General features: G+C 39.2%; 1 protein-coding gene across 1 annotated transcript in view; it reads left to right on the top strand.

Moving 5' to 3' along the window:
* Nucleotides 1-13,372, top strand: part of abca2 (ATP-binding cassette, sub-family A (ABC1), member 2) — a 238,833-nt gene that overhangs the window by 174,511 nt on the left and 50,950 nt on the right. The gene's annotated exons all lie outside the window — the stretch shown is intronic.

Genomic DNA, 13,372 nt, shown 5'->3' with positions numbered 1-13,372 from the left:
TTATTTTTAAGGGTGGGGATAAGAATAAAAGGTGTGCCAGGTTGGTCTTTGGTTTTTCCAAGCCAGTTTAGATTTAACCACGCCTACTTCCACATTACGCAAGCTTGGACGTAGCTCTACGTGACAGCCTCATAGACGTCCTCTTCGGCAGCCGTGTAGCAACCATGGATTTAGGTAGCAACTCGCAAGCATTGCAGCGAAACGCTAGAGCGGTCGCGGTAAAGCATTAAAGTAATGAAACCATTATATATATACACTTTTATTATTTCATTTATGTACACACATATACTGTTTTTATATATTTTTTTCGTGTATGTGTTTGTATATATAACGTGACAAACAAAAAGTGTTACGTTGATTTGTTTGTCCTTCTCGGACCATGCTCTACGCATTTCAGTGGTTTTGTGTTAGAAAAGAAAGCAACCAATCAGATCTTGTGCTGGGTCTCTGGGTAGAATATCCTTCAACCAAGGTATTCTACATCCTTGATAGAATGCCCTGGCCGTTGCACTGAATGAGAGCGTACGTTTGGACTGACAGTTTGATCAACCAATCATATTGATTTGTAGCCAATGGGCGTATTCTTTCAGAGTTTCCCTCGGTTCCAGGGTGCTCTAGAACAGAGGTTCTCAATTGTTTTTCAGCCAAGGACCCCTTACAAGATAGAGAATACACCAAGGACCCCCTCATTCTGATTTGTGATTTTGGGCTATATAAATAAAAATTAACTTGATTTGACATGTATGTCCCTTGGAATAATCTGACGTAGCCTATTTTTTACACTTCTATAGTCTTAGTTATGTGAAAAAACAACACAAGACAAATGTATTAGAAAGATATTAGATATGTATTACAAATATTTGCACTATCTCAACACAGAATACCCATAAAACAATCAATAAATTAGCTGCAAGTAACACTGTACCTAAACAAAATATCAAAGGGAAATCAAGAGAAAAGTGATCATTTGAAGTGCATTTCAGAACACACACACACACACACACACACACACACACACACACACACACACACACACACACACACACACACACACACACACACACACACACACACACACACACACACACACACACACACACACACACACACACACACACACACACACACACACACACACACACACACACACACACACACACACACACACACACACACACACACACACACACACACACACACACACACACACACACACACACAAAGATAACACATCAAGTGTTTCACTCTTAGTTCAAATTAAATGATTTATAAAAGTCTAATCACAAAATAAATGCAGGCTATAAACAATTGAACACATACGGAAGAGGATTAGGGCCGCATAAAAAAAAATGTTGTGAGGATTTTAAAAAAATATTATTATTTTTTGTTCTGAGAAAAAAGTCAGAATTCTGACTTTAATCTCAGAATTCTGACTTTAATCTCAGAACAAAAAAACATTTTTTCTGAGATTCTGAGATTAAAGTCAGAATTCTGACTTTTTTCTCCCAAAAAAAAAATGTTTTTTTGTTCTGAGAAAAAAGTCAGAATTCTGACTTTAATCTCAGAATCTCAGAAAAAATGTTTTTTTGTTCTGAGATTAAAGTCAGAATTCTGAGATTAAAGTCAGAATTCTGACTTTTTTCTCAGAACAAAAAAAAATAATATTTTTTTCAAATCCTCACAAAAAAATTTTTTATGTGGCCCTAATCCTCTTCCGTAAACACATGCCTGCATTGCAACATATATCAAGTAAATTGCAAAACAACTGCAACTGCATTGCTACAATCCCAAACCACTACTTGTAATGGCAGCCAGCTCTGGACACTATTGGAGTGATGCAAGGCAGTCCATGAAGCTGATTGCAAGTGAAGACACACATATCAAACTAAATCAGGGGTTCTCAAAGTTTTGATGGGTGAGGGCCAATTTAGGTACCCAATATTGGATTGAGGGCCGCCCAAGAAAAAACGGAACACAAAATAATTCCAAAACAAATCCTTTCTTTATTGTACTAACCAATTACCGCAACTCGCAAGATGCCTAGTTGCCATGCAACCAGTAGTCTAGCAAACTTTCCACAAGCTGTCATTCATAATTTAGGAATGACAACCCAGGGGGCGCATTTTTACCATTCTTAACCCTCTGGAGTCTAAGGGTATTTTCTCGATTTTTAGATGTTTTCTTAAATCACCTTTTTAAATGTATTTCTTCTAACATGGCACCCCATGTGTTAAATATCAAAATGTTCAGGACAATATCTGGTCTTGCTATATATACATATTACTCACCTTGGAGCACTGTTTGATGAGATAAGTAGCTCAAAAGCTTAAAATGTGAAATCCGATTTTTGGAAAATCTTCAAATCTCTTGTGAAAACACAAATTTACTCATGTGATCGAATTGTTTTGGTGTTTTAGATTTGGTTAAGTCCTAGGATCACAAAAGCAGTGCAATATTTGAATTACACTGTATATAAATGTGTTATTCATGTCTAAAATGAAAAACATTAAATTCAAATTTTGAGTAAAATAGGTGTTTATCACTCTACTTTCACCACAGCAAGGACTGAGATACATTAGGACTCAATAATGACTTCATATTACATACCAAAATTCATGTGATGTGTACAAATACAAATTGAGCATTCAACCTTTTTTTTTTCAACCAACAATTTATTATAAATATGTTTTTTTCAACCAACTATTTATATAAATATAAGAAACTGGAAAATCTCACTATTTACAATATTGAACATCAGAACTTTCAACCAACTATTCATTATAAATGTCAAGACAGTGTCAAGGTCTTTGTCTGTCTTCCAAGACAGTGGGTCTGGCTGCTGTGTAGGTGGGGGTGATGGTGCATGGGCTGCTGTGTAGGTGGGGTGTACAAGTGCTATACGAGACCTCCACGAGACCTCCTTGCTGGCTGGGTTGAAGGTGATGGCTGTGGTCGAGCCTTTGTGCTGAGGTGTATCTTGACCTGGTGGCAGATGGAGGTGGAGGCAGCTGTATTGATGATGGTCTGCTGGTCCAGGTATTTCCAGTTACTTTACATTCAGTATAAAATCACAGACACACATATACATAGGCTACATCTGATTACAAAGTCTCATCTGTACAGGACGGTAAACTAATAACAGGCACACATATAAATAAATCTATGACAAAGTCTCATCTGTACAGAACAGTATGATAAAATAATCGATAGCAAAAACATGTCACTGTAAATGTCTCCGTTGTGGGACGAATAAATGATTAATTTAACTTGATGTGGTTGACCACAGATACCACCGTGCTGAGAACGGACTGTAGCTCAGGACTCAATGATTTTGACGCCAGAGCCTGCCTGTGCAGCATGCAGTGGGTAGCTGTCATCATTGGATTGCGCTCCTTGGTACGAGCAACCACCCCACTCTTGCGTCCGGTCATGGCAGCTGCCCCATCCGTGCAAATCGCAATGCAATTCTCTCAACTCACATTGCCAGTCTCCATGAACATATCTACAACATTGAAAATCTCCTCACCTGTTGCTCGCCCCGTCAACTCTTGACAAAATAAAAAATCTTCCTGAATCCTTCCTTCCCACGGGTAGCGAACCAGCGCGATGAGCTGCGCAGAGCCGGACACATCAGTGGACTCATCCAAGTGAACCGCAAATGTAGACCCTCTCAGTCTTTCCAGCAGTTGTGATTTGATATCAGCAGACATGTCCTCAATTCGTCGTCTGATGGTGTCATTTGACAGAGGTACACTTCTCAATTTGGCAGCCGCATCTTTCCCCACCATCACCTCACACAGATCCACCGCAGCAGGGAGCAGCAGTTCCTCCGCTATTGTGTGGGGATTTCGCGCCTTAGCAATCCTCTGCGCTACCAGGTAGGAAGCCCGCTGCGCTTTAGCAGAAACAGACGTAACATTAACCATCCGTTGTTGTTGCTGGCGGTAGTCCTCGCCCTTCCTCTCAAAAAAAGCCCGGTCTTTTTTTACATAATCTGGATGCTTGGTCTCGAGGTGCCTCTTCAATTTGGCAGGCTTCATCGCCTCATTGGCAAGACACCGCAGGCATATCAGACATTTCGGTTTCCCTTCCACTTCAATAAATCCATATTGGAGATACTCCTCATCGTATTTCCTTACTGTTGTTTTTTGTTTTTCATTTACTTCATTTGTAGCCGTAACCGGTCGTTTAAAAAATCTGTCCATCTTCGTAGTATGCTAGCCGTGTTATATCTCTATGATGCTAGCAGCGGCGCTCTCTGACTGACGTACCAGTTATTGTTGTTTCTACGGTAACGGGTGACGCGCTTGATTTTTAAATGTATAGATTTGTTAGATTAGAACGTAATCTATGAACTATTTTAGATTAAAAAAATGTAATATTATTTATTGAACTATGAAGCCTTTTGTAAAAAAAAATATATATATGATAATTTAAATGAATGAATCTGAAAACTTTTCACGGACCCCCTGGCAGAGTGCCACGGACCCCCGGGAGTTCGCGGACCCCACTTTGAGAACCACTGGCCGCTAGTTAACTGGCTCGAGACAGAGGATAGATGAATGCGACGAAGCAATTCATGCCGTTTTATTGTTTTTAACGTTGAAATGACAAGTGCTGTGCAACAGGTGAAAATGAAGTTGTTGCGGAATTGTTGTGAGTACCCTTTTCAAGACGACAATTCTGTGAAAAGACGGACATTGTAATGCCGCGGAGGGGGGGGGGGGGGGGGGGGGGGGGGGGTGTGTTGTGTGTCTACAGAAGGTCCAGTTGTGATAGACACGGTTCGCCACTGGTAGATTCTGGAAAAGGTATAAGAGTCTAGGTAGGATGTTCATGTTCACTGATTCTATTCATGATTCAAAGCTCAGCACTGGGATCAAGTTCCATCTATTTATGTCTTCTTACATTTTCTGATTTAGAGGGTTGAAATTTAGTGTATACAATTCCTCTGAATCTTTAGAGATACGTACTCCCAGATATTTTAAGTGGTTCAGATCCCAATTAAGTTCAATGGTTGAGTTTATATGTTGGCTTGGCTTGTAATTAAAGCTCAGTATTTGGGTTTTTGTTATATTGAGTTTGTACCCTGAGACCAGAGATGTTCACAAGTCTTTTTTTGCAAGTCCAAGTCAAGTCTCAAGTCTTTGGTCACGAGTCCAAGTCAAGTCTCAAGTCTTTGTGGGGTGAGACTTGATCAAGTCTCAAGTCTTTGGTCACGAGTCCAAGTCAAGTCTCAAGTCTCTAACAAATAAAAGTCTCATGTCTCTTCTGGTTGTAATAAGCCTTCTATTGTCTGCTGCTATCCAGTCTGTTAAGAATACTGCACAGCTATATCTAAGACATTCAAAGCATTTACTGTATTATTATCACTCCTATATCTATTAGCATACAGTATCAGTACTGATTAGTTGTTTGTTATATGATCACTTTAAACAGGCTATTGCAATGCAATATGAGGAAAAACATCACACTTTAGCTAAATGCAAACAACTTATAAGCAAAACACTTCAGAACCAGAAATCAGTATCACAAATACTTTATTAATCCCCCGCAGGGAAACTGTGTTAAAAGTACTTAAAAGTAAACATTTGTTCTGTGCCATTTGCAACTAAAAAACTATTGCTGCAATATTATCTGAAATATACTGAACTGGTGATATTAAAACATGACCTGTTCCAAAAGAGATATCTACCATTAACACCATTTACCAGCCAGATGCTGGTCAATCATGCAAGTGGCTGGTACTGTATGTTGCACGCACCAGCCACAAATAACAATGGCAATCTATTGAGTGGCTGGTAACATTTCAACATTCACTAGGCTAGCCATTGGACAACAATGTTAAAATGTGACCTCTGCAACCGTATTGTTTAATTACACTGGGTTCTAATTACATCTTTTAAGTCTACTATAAATAAACATATTCCTCTATCCTCTCACTCAAACCCAGTGTAATGGTAACCTGATAAACCTGTAACATTAACGTTACGTGGTTAACAATAAACCTGTAACCTGCCTATAAACCGACAGATGTATTTATGTATGTAACTATGTATTTTTCTACGTTTAACGTTAGCCAGTGGCAGCGGAACGTAATGATTAACGTTACCGACCTTTTTTATGTCATGTCAAGAGTTGGATGTCAACGCCACTCAACGCAAACAAGTGTGACAAGCAAACATTCAATCATCTTTTCAAATATTCAGTTACAAAGCTAGTAGCAAGCTAAGTTAACATTACATAGCTGATGCTGAGCTAAACATGTTTGCTAACCGTCCATATGCGTTAATGTGACTGACCTCTCCGGGTGAGTTTTCAAGTGCCTGATGAAATTTGACGTTGTTGCACCAGCATCCGTTTTGTTCGAAGTTGTTATAGTTGAACCTAATTACAAGCGGTACAGCTGCAGGTGTGCCGCCGGTCGCCATGGTGTTACCATGATGTTAATGTTAATGTTAAAGGTGGGGTAGGTACATTTGAGAAACCGGCTCGAGATACACTTTTTGTTATATTCCATGGAATGCTCTTAACATCCCGATAGCCGGCCCGGCTAAAATAACTGGATGGCCTACCTGCCTGTCAGCCTTCCATCGGGGCACAAACTTATCTCGTGCCTTCATTGGTCATGTGCGCGTTCGTGTGTGTTGGAGGAGGGGCTCTGTGAGGAAGTGGCAGATTTTCTCCGGTTGTGTATTTTCAAATTCTAGCGATCTCGAGCCGGTTTCTCAAACTTACCTACCCCACCTTTAATACGCCAAAAATAGAAAAGACAATGATTGTTCACGAGTCCCAAAACACGAGTCCAAGTCGAGTCCGAAGTCTTTTGAGCAGGAGTCCAAGTCAAGTCTGAAGTCTCTGTGTGTGCGACTTAAGTGCGACTCGAGTCCGAGTCACAAACTCGAGTCCCCATCTCTACCTGAGACAGAACTATAAGTGTCCAAAAATGTAAATAAACTCAAAAATGATTCATCTGGGTTTGACAGGTATATTAAAATATCATCAGCAAATAGTAATAATTGATGTTCCTGATTGCATATTTTTAATGCCGGTAATATTGTTATTTTGAGTAACCCCCAAACTCAGAGCTTCAATATAAATTGCAAATAACAAAGGGCTAACTGGACATCCCTGTCGTGTCCCTCTCTCAAGGTTGAAATAATTTGATATGGCTCCATTTATTTGTATTCTTGCATAAGGGTTGTCGTACAGTGCTATTAATAAAGATATGTGAAAGGCAAACTTTTCAACAACTTGGTATAGGAATTTCCAGTTAACTCGATTGAAGGCTTTTTCTGCATCGAGGCTCAAAAGTACTGCCTGGAGTTTGTTTCTGCGGATATTATATGGAAGCAAACAAGAGACAGAAGTATTTGAATTTTATTAGACACCGAATTTATAGCATTGAAAATAATTACTTTGAAAATCATGTATCTGAATTTTTTTGCTCCGAATTTACCGATGTGAAATAAAAATGTAAAAATTCAAGTGAAAAAAATTTGAATGTTCAAATTCAGATCCCAAAAATTCAAGTGAAAAAAATTCGGTGTATAAAATTCGATGTCCAAAATTGCGATGCAGCATCATCCGGGCTACTCAGACAGGATAAGCAATCGAGCCCTAATGCAATCAAACCGACTTCTGGCCTATCAGAGCACGGCTTTGTCAGTCATGTGATCACAACAACCCGGGAGAAAAATGACGGAGAACAGCGGGGCTCGCCGCTCGGGTAAGTAGTCAGTTTGTGCTCTTTATTTTACAAGCAGTGAGGGCTCGACAGCATTTGTATCTTACATTAGCTAGCTAAATGAGTGAAGTAGCCTTGTGCCTTGCTGTTAGCAAGCTCCGTAGTTATCATTAATTAAAGTGAATCACAACGTTACCGTGTCCTTTTGTGTGTGTGTGTGTGTGTGTGTGGGGGGGGGGGGGGGGGTTTGACGATTTGCAAAGTAACGTTACGATCACTTCGGTTAGATAAGTCAAGTAGACCACACTATACGAAATACTCTTCCAAAAGCCCTGCATTTAAACATGTTAATGTTACTTTAGTAAAAGTATGCTAGTATAATTAGGAAAGTGTTGTTAAAGTATTTAAAGTAGACACAAGTTATACTATTATATTATATAATTTGTTTTATTGTTATTACCGATGCAAGAGTTGACTTAACTGTTGTAGTTGGAGCTCATTTTGAACAATGAACTAATGATTACTTTCATAATGGTTTAATGTGCTGACTATTTTCTACATTAATAGATGGTCTGGTTTGTTCAAACTCTCAAAATAGTAGGAAAAGCTGTCATAATTACCCAGAGACCGAAGTGACACCTTTACAATGTTAAAGCTGTTAGATAAATGTAGTGATGTAAACACTAAAATATTCAAGATAGTGTAGTGGAAAAGAGATAATGTTTTTAAAAAAAATCTCTTGTTTTGGACTGACAGTAATGATTCAAGAAATAGTATATAAATAAATACACACACATCAATCTGTGTGCATTTGTTGTGGATGGAACACAACAAATGGTGCTCTGACCTGTGATGCCTCCTCCAAACATTATAACCAGACTGTATCATTCAAACTATAAGTAACAGTTCTAGCTACTTGACTTTAGACAAACAATTCAAAAGACAAAATCAACACAATTTATTGAAAGACCAATCTTTATTTTACGGTGCCTCTCCTTTTGTTTGTATTATTAAAAACTGAGCAACTCAACAGTTAACTTTATATTTCTTATTGTCCAAAGCATCTATTACACTATTTGTTCCCCCTCTCATATTCACAGGATGGATGATTAGAGACTTTGGGGGAAACCTCAGCTTTATGAACGTCCTGTCTGTTGCTTTGGCCAGAGAGGACAGAGGGTCTTTCCCTACGAGGAGGACCAGGCCAGAGGGAGGAGGACCAGGCCTGATGGAGGAGGACCTGCACCAGCTGCACCTACAGAACTTAGCCCATGCTGGGCATAGCTGTGTCCACCTGCACAGGCCTAGCCTGTCACTTTATTTGACAAAATGTGTTTACTTAATCAATTAACAGATTAACATTTAGTGTAACTTATGTATATTATTTCGTTTTTATTTTTTAAAAAATGTGATGGTTCATGCTTGATAACTTTTAGTTCACATTTCAATCAATTGTATTTATATTTGCACTCCTTTTGTCCGTTATTCTTACTGAAAATGTTAGATTACACATTCACATCTGACTGAAGATTGGCACCATTTATTTGGCTATATCCAGTCTCTGATAGTGTTACGTTACTATGAGAGTGCTCTGTTTGATTCTGAAATTGTATATATTTATATAAATATATACATAGGCTATATATATATATGTGTGTGTGTGTGTGTGTGTGTCCACATCTGTAGCCTGTTATTGTCTCATTATACCGCACTGTGAATGAATCAAAGTAAATATATAAGTGGTCATGAACACATCTGTCCATCAGACAGAGGGCTGCTGTGCCTCCTGTCATCATTAATGGACGTCTCTTTAAAATGACCGCTCAGAGGAGAGGAGTTCTCATTTATCTTCCTCTCCTCGGTTCCCCTCCTTGGCTCCTCCGCTCGCATCTCCTGTGGGCGGGACTAAGTCTCGAGGAGGGGAATTAGTGAAATGAGAAAGGGCCTAAGTGTCTCTTAGTGAATGTCCTGTACTGCTCTTAAATCACATCACATCAGCTTTTCCTTTCCCTCTTGGATGTTCTTCTGGACCCTCAGAGAAAGAGAACATGGTGAAGCAATCCTGTCTCTCAGGCGTGTCCTCTCCTAACAGAAATATCAAAAAACATATTATTGCAGAGCAAGTGTGTTATTTAAGAAAGAGGTGTGTTTGTTTGTTCAGGGGCTATAAATATAATGATTTTTTTATTTGAATGTGTTTTTTAAATCCAACAGTGTACTACAAAGATAATCAGATTATGAATAAACCGTTCTAAATTCATCAACATTGAAATAAATGTATTATTAAAATAATATTTAACTGTTATCAAAACTTAGTGCAACTGTAGAAGCTTGCTCTGTTCGGTTGTCTCACTGAAAGACAAAGGGTCGCAGCTCTCACTGTGTTCAATAATATTTGCCTTAAATACATTGAAATGTGAAAGTTGAACAAAAAAGTGATGTTGCTTGGTAAAATGTAAATGTAACCTTTTGCTAAGAAAGTGCACTCAACATCACTGATGTGTAGGTGATCTAGTATTTAGTCATGTTTAATAGCATGTATATCAGTGTATTAGAGTCATTACTTTATGCATTCTTTGTAAAGTATGAAAAAGGTATATGTACCTTGGAATCCGTGCTGAAGTTCTCTGCGGTTAGGAGTCCAGATCTGTCTCTCCTCCTCTGGTCCAGCCTGTGTGGATCACCTTAAGGACACTTTGAACAAACAGATGTAAAGTTACATGCATGGCTTACAGACTTCTTTACATGCAAACAACTTTTTATGTTCTTTTAAAAACAGGTCATAATCTTATTGTTATACTTAAGAAATTGCTGGATATCACAGTCCTTATACTGTATCAGTTTGATTGAGTATTAATGTGTAGGTCCTTTTTATTTTACTGTTACTTTGGATGAGTTTTTCATGAGTCAGTCAAATTAATTTGTTTTCATATGCCATATTCATATGTATCACACACGTAAGGGTAAGACACAAACCTATTGAACAAATGCAATGCAATGGATAAGCTTAATTTTCACTGAAGTCACAGATAACGTCATATCTAATATTTAAACAAATAATTTCCTTGTCACTAAAGCATTACGCTATTCATCGTCCTTAAATGCAGGAATTAAGTTACATGTTCCGTTCTACAGCCACGATAAGGCTGTTTCTCAAGTGTGAGGATAATACAATTAAAAGAGGCATTGGTAATAATATTAAAAACAACAATGTTTGGGTCGTTCGTCGGATAGGCGGTTAGCTGCAATAAATAACTCCAGTTCAACTTAAGGGGGGAGGGGGCGGGGGGCTAGACAGTCTCACGCATAACTTCAAAGAGACACCTTGATTAACATCAAAGGCTTATAACACACCAGTGTAAAATCAGACCTGCCTGTTATAACACCTCACATCAAAGGGCAAACATCAAAGGCTAATTAGATTATACAACTCTGAGGGGACAGGGGCCAGACAGCATAACTTCAAAGAGACTGCCTTAATCAACACCTAGATTAACATCAGAGGCTTATATCACACCTACCTGTTATAATACCTCACATCAAAGGATTAGACTAGAAAGGGGTGTGAGGGGACAGGGCCCAGACAACATAACTTCAAAGAGACTGCCTTAATCAACACATCAAAAGGATTAGACAACAAAGGCACTACACAGGGGGGCTTTTCACACCTACCTGTTATAACACCTCACCCCTCACATCAAAGGATCTCGAACAATGGGAGGCGGGACTTAGCTCATTAACATAATTGTACCCACTCACATCAAAGGATCTCGAACAATGGGAGGCGGGACTGAGCTCATTTGCATAATTGGGGGCGTGTCACCTGTCACTTTTTCATGCATACTAATGAGACGCAAGCGGCATCCTTACTACTACTAATGTCATGGAGACCGGGCATGGTCCGATAAGTCCACGGTCCTTATACTGCAATTTTGAACCCTATAAAAATATTTCTGATACATAAACAGATAATCAAGCCTTGAATATACAGAGTGTGGGTGTGAGTAAAAGGTAAAATCTTTCTTAGACGGATTTAGGTCTCGCTATATATCTGAGTGCCCTAGGTCTCCCAAGATCGATTTAATGTTCTTGGTGATTGTTTTCCCTCCTGAGGAAAGGGGTTTTGATGTATCTAAAGTTGGGTTAAGTCTAACATTGAAATCTCCCCCACAAATTAGAATTCCTTGGGCCTCCAATGTTATTATTTCAAAAATATCTTTGTAAAATGACCATTCAGATCCCGGGGGTGCATATACATTCAGGAGGGTAACTAAAGTACCCTCCAAATTTCCCCGAATAAGTATATATCTCCCATCTTTGTCCTTTTTTTCATATGTGCATTCAAAATTTAATTTACTGGAGATTAAGATTGTTACGCCCCTCCTGGATCCCTTTCTGTAAGAGGATGAATATGGAGTGAAATTCCTCTTTTTAAGTTTTTGGTGTTCCTGTTCTGTTAGATGAGTCTCCTGAAGGAGGGCTATTTCTGCTCCATCTCTTTTTAATTTTGACATTACTTTATTCCTTTTAATTGGATTTCCCAGACCGTTCACATTGTATGTAATTACTTTAATTGACCCTTTACTTTGCATGATGACTATTTGTCTTTATTTTAAATCCATGAGTTCCTGCATTTAAATAATTTCTCACATCCCCTGTTGTATATATAACATTAATAAAATCCAAAACTATAACCAAAAAAAGTATAACAATAATATCCACAAACATAAGTGTCATTGACTTCCAGTTTTAAGGCCTTGTATTGGGCCTTGGAATGTTGGAGTGTGGAGGGAAAGTCTCTTCCTCTTAGTGATGGAAGGGGGCCCTCTTCAGCCCTTAAGCTGATAGGTCCATAGTATACAGAGAGTAGCAAACCGACCCAAAATGTGGCCCACATGTGCCCGTGGCATAAACCTTCTATTCAATTTGGTCTCAACCTTTGGGTAGGGAGGAAAATAATAAAAATAGCCTTATTATTGTTGTTTCTTTTTAACCAAGATATTCAGAAGGGAGCATCCATTAAAGAGGGCATTTATGAAACATAGGCTACTTATCAGATATCCCGATGTCGAAAGCCTCGAAACCGTTCCTTGAAATGTTGCTTGGAGCTCGGGTGCAGTTGATCTCCCCGCTTTCTGGTAAGCCGGTTAATCTGGTCCATTAGCGACGGTCATTTTTAGGACCGTCACTGGTATCCCTCTCTTCACCATGTCTGCTGTTGCCTCCTCAGCCGAGTTGTATACCACTGGGTTGTCATCAGAAAACACTTTTAGTCTGGCCGGGAATGGGCTCTAGAATCTTATGTTTCTTTCCTTAAGTGCTGCTTTGGCTTCCACATACACACACATTCTCTGCAATTCAGGTGCATAATCATGGTCCACGTTGACCTTATTTTTTTTTTTAATAAAAGGTCATTGATTGAGGGTATGGTGACCGAGCAGGAGAGTGTTGTGGTGGGACAGTAACAGCTGAGCTGGGAGGGGATTTCCTTGCCGGCTCAGGGCCCGGAAAACTTCTCGAGTGTCTCAGCACGGCCTCTTTGAGAAGTTTACGGCATGAAGAGGAGATCGCCAGACGGGATGAGGGATGCCGAGTTGACTCCACAGTGGCCTGGGAAGGAGCACGAACGCTGTTGGCTACCGGTGCAGAAGTTGTTGCATTAGCTCTTTGAAGTAGCACATCATT

This window comes from Gymnodraco acuticeps, unplaced genomic scaffold (assembly GCF_902827175.1).
Source record: "Gymnodraco acuticeps unplaced genomic scaffold, fGymAcu1.1, whole genome shotgun sequence".
NCBI lineage: Eukaryota > Metazoa > Chordata > Actinopteri > Perciformes > Bathydraconidae > Gymnodraco > Gymnodraco acuticeps.
Note: the sequence above shows the minus strand (reverse complement) of the source record. Positions and strands in the feature narration are given on the sequence as shown.